This window comes from Onychomys torridus, chromosome 11 (assembly GCF_903995425.1).
Source record: "Onychomys torridus chromosome 11, mOncTor1.1, whole genome shotgun sequence".
Lineage (NCBI taxonomy): Eukaryota > Metazoa > Chordata > Mammalia > Rodentia > Cricetidae > Onychomys > Onychomys torridus.
Window position 1 is genome coordinate 59,872,666 of NC_050453.1, and position 4,792 is coordinate 59,877,457.

A 4,792-nucleotide genomic window follows, 5' to 3' on the forward strand; every position below is an offset into this window, starting at 1 on the left:
ATTCTCCCATGAGAGTCTTGCTTAAGGTGCTTAGGTTACAGATGCTGCCTCAGTCCATGGACGATGCTTCGTGGGGAGAGTCTCAGATGCTGGCCATACACTGCATCCCTTCAGGGTTCTGGTCTCAAATACAGATCTTCCTGATGTCCCAGATGCTGCTTGCAGTCTGTGTGAGAGCTCCCCTGTAGAGACCTGGTCCCACTGGGTTTTTGACTCCCTGAATGCTGCACAAATCCAATTCAAAGTGTTGCATCTGTGGTCTCACAGGCTTCTGTTGGTCAAGTTTCAGTTTTTAGGCCTGTTCGTGACCCTTGATCTGCGTTTGCTCAGAGGGTCTTGAGCTGCCACGCCAGTGACACAGAAGCACTTTTAAATGGTGTCTTGTTTCTGTTTTGTCAAGCATCTAGTGCTGAGAAAAGAGGGATTTACCTGACATCTCTTGCTGATGCTATTGCTGCACTGGGTATGACCTTTAAAAGGGATGTTGAGAGTGTCCGTTACTGCTCTGGTATAGCTGCTTTTCCAGCTTTCCCAAGAGTATTAGCTGGAAGCAGGCAGACTCTGCCTGGTGCCATCAGCCATCTTTTAAAACTCCTCTGTTTCTGTGTTCGTTGTTGTGTGTCTGGTTTTATTTTTTGAAACAGGGTCCCACGTAACACGGCCTCCCTCCAACTCACATGTAGCTGAGGCTAACTGTAGACTTCTAATCCTCCTGCCTCTAAATGCCAGGCTTCTGGGAGTGCATCACAATACTCGAACCCAGGACCTTGTGCATGGTAGGCAGGCACTCTATCAGTTACGTCACATCCCCAGCCCTCAGCATTTATTATGTGGTCTGATCTGGACTTGGCAAGTTATTATTGGTTTATTGATCTGGGATTTCAGGATCTGATTTTTGTTCCCCCTTTTGGCTTCTTGTTTGCTAACCTTGAATTGGACCTTGTCTTATCGAACCTGGTTGAACAATCAAATTACTATGATTGGCCTAGTGCCTGGGTGGTGGATCCACGGGGAGCGCCAGGTGAGTGGGAAATAAGGAGGCAAAGACGCTGTGCCCTGGAGGAGTGGCACTTGCAGGGGGAGGGGAAAGTCAACACACACACACACACACACACACACACACACACACACACGCACGCACACACACGATAAATAAGTGAGGTTGTTTGGAAAGTGATAAGTACATTCTTTAAAGGAAAAAAAATAATAGAAGAGATTGGGGGAGGAGAGCAGAGGAACCTGGGTGAGAGTGTGACATCTGAATAAGACTCGCAGCAGGTAAGTCAGCCTCATGAATATCTAAGCTCACGGCATTCCTGTGGCTAGAGAGTTTTCTCTCCAGGTCCTGCCAAGCCCCAGTAGTCTGACAGCCCACTTATAAAATAAACATATAGATGCTTATATTATTTAAACTGCTCGGCCGTTAGCTCAGGCCTACCATTGTCTAGCTCTTACTCTTATACTCAGCCCATTTCTGTTAATCTATATGTCGCCACATGTTCTGTGGCTTTACCTGCTGCCTCTACACAATGTTCCCTGGACAGCAGGCTGGCGTCCCCTCCTCTCTGCCTTCCTGTTCCCCTCACTTCCTCTCTGCTAGTCCCGCCTATACTTCCTGCCTGGCTACTGGCCAATCAGTGTTTTATTTATCAATCAATCATCCACAGCACATTCCACATAGAGGGAGTTCTGGCTTCAAAAGCCTTAGGCAGGCACATGCCTACCATGCGGGAATAGCCATGTGTCTGGAGCTGTGAACATTACTGGTATATGTGGCCAAAGGAATGTGAGATCTGCTTACATAGGGCCTAGAAGCCACTGTATGACCCAGGCTATTTAATCTGAGTGACACGGAAGTTATGTCAGAATGTTTTAAAATTGTTTCCTTTTATTCTACCCTGTGTGTATGGGTGTTTGGGCTCCATATATGTCTGTATACCACATGTGTGATTGGTGCCTGCAGAGAGCCAGAAGAGGGTGTCAGGTTGCCTGGAACTGCATTTATAGACAGTTGTGAGGTTCCTTGTGGGTGCTAGAAAGTGAACCCAGTTTCTCTGGAAGAGCAGCCAGTGCTCTAAATATCAAAGCCATCTCTCTGGCCCTGCTGTGTCAGGATTTTGAACATGGGAGAGGAGACAGGACTCTTAAAAGTATGTCAAGCAGCCATGTTGAAAACAGACCTGAGCTACAATGTGTAGACGGATTTTACTTTGGGCTGCCAGGTCTCTCTCTCTCTCTCTCTCTCTCTCTCTCTCTCTCTCTCTCTCACACACACACACACACACACACACACACACACACACACACACACAAAGACACGGAGACTTCTGTTAATTATGGAAGCTCAGACTTAGCTTAGATTTCTTTCTAGCTAACTCTTATAACTTAAATTAACCCATTTCTATTAATTTACTTTTTGCCTCATGGCTTCATCACCTCATCTCCATACTGTCCATCCTGCTTGTTCTGAGTCCCCTGGCATCTCAGCCTTCTTCCCAGCATCTTTTCTGCCCTAAAAATCCTGCCTAGCTATTGGCCATTCAGCTTTTCATTAAACCAATCAGAGTCACACATCTTCACAATGTACAAAAAGATGATTCCACAACCACAATGTAGGAGCTAGGTGGTCTGTTACTATCCTGCTAATCCAAGCCAGAAATGATGGTGGAGACGGGAAAATACCAGAAAATGGTTGGATTCTGGGAACACTTTGAAGATAAACCCACAGGACAAATGGATATGGCATTTTAGAAAAGAACTTTTTCAAGCTAAGTGGGTAGTTCATGCCTACAATCCCCATACATTCAGAAGCTGAGTCAGGAGGGTTTATATGAGTTCAAGGATAGTCTAGGTTACATACTGAGACACTGACTCAAAAAAAAAAGGCAGGGCTGGGGCTAGAGAGAGGCTCAGTGGTTAAGAGCACTGGCTGCTCTTCCAGCAGACCCATGGTTCAATTTGCAGCACCTATGTGGTGACTCACAATAGTCTGTAACTCCAGTCCCAGGGGTTCTGACACCTCTCTGGACTCTGCAAGTACCAGGCATACACATGCGTGCAAAACACTCAAACACATTGTGGTGGTCTGAACGAAAATGGCCTCCAAAGGCTCTTTGGGAGCGGCACTAATAGGAGGTGTGGCCTTGTTGGAGGAAGTGTGTCACTGGGGGCTTTGAGGTTTTGGATGCTCAAGCTAGGCCCAATGTCTCTTTCTTTTCCTGCTGCCTGCAGAGCCAGATGTAGATTTCTCAGCTTCCTCTCCAGCACCATGTCTGCCTGTGTGCCCCATGCTTCTCACCATGTGATAATGGACTAAACCTCTGAACTGTAAGCCAGCCCCAACAAAATGTTTTTCTTTATAGGAGTTGCTGTGATGTTGGTATATCTTCACAGCAATAGAAACCCTAAGATACACATAAAAAAACAAACAAACAAAAAGCACCAGTTGGTGGTGACACACCTTTAATCCCAGCACTCATGAGGGAGAGACAGTTGGATCTCTTTGAGCTTGAGGCCAGCCTAATCTATGGAGTGAGTTTCAGGACAGCCTAGGCTGTTAGACAGAGAAACCCTGTCTCAAAAAAATAAATAAATAAAAAATAAAAAAGAAAAAAAGAAAACAAAAAAAAAGAAAACAAAAACAAAACAAATTTAAGGGTAGCTCAGTTGACAGAGTACTTGTCTAACATACCCAAACCCAGTTCAGTCCCCAGCACTGCACAAAACTGGTGCATGTTTGTAATTCTGGAGCTCAGGAAATGGGAGCAAGAGGGTCAGAAGTTGACATTCATCCTCATCCTCAGCTACACAGCAAGTCTGAGATCAATCTGGAATACATAATACCCAACTCAATAATATAAAATAAAAATTATTTCCTCCCTGCCTCTAAATAAAATGTTTTTTAAAAGGAGTTCAATAAGACTGCAATGTGACTCGCTCTTAGGCAACTGGACAGATAAGGTTGTCGCCATCAGCTGAGAGAGGAAAGGAAAGAGGAATGAGGCTCCAAGGTATGGTGAAGGAGACGCGTTTTTATGGTAGATATGAGGAAGAAAACAACCAGAAGCATCTGGAAGGGTCCAGACTGAACCTCCACAGGAAAGATGGCAGCGGGGTGGGGGTGGGGGGGTGGGGGGGGGGGGGGCAGCGGGGGTAGAGTAAGGGAAGCAGACCAAGAAAGGAGCCACTGACCAATAATCCAAGACAGAAACCAGGAGCAAGAGGCTAAGAGAGCACGCGGGAATCAAGAAACCAGGTAGACAACATGGCTGAGTTTATTTAGCAAAGAAAAGCTGGGGGAAGGGAAGCCCAGCCCCTGGGAGGGGGAGGTTTGGGGTAGGGGTGTGGGTGAGAAGTATTGGGAGGAGCCGAAGGTACTGAGGGATGCTGGGAGAGCTAGCCGACTCCTGCTTTGATATGTTAATAGGCACCCCAGTTAGTCTTTTGCCCCAGTTTCTTTGAGACCCAGCAATAACCAATCGCTTTCTGATTTTATTTAAGACCCAATACATAGGAGGAACTCATGCCTGGTGCTGCAAATCTGGTCAAGAGCCCATGGCGGAGACATTCATGGGCCCTAGGGGCGAACCTACACTGTTATTATTATTTTTTAACAGACATAGTATCAAATAGCCTTCTACATGCACGTTACTATACCCACAGATGAGTGCAGCTTTCAATCCTCAACAGAGAACTGCCTTTGCACAGTGGACAGCCATCAATACAGAGACTCGCCACTCACCGAAGGGCGGAGAATAAGAGACTGTGGAGTACTCAGCCCTTAGTGGGGCAT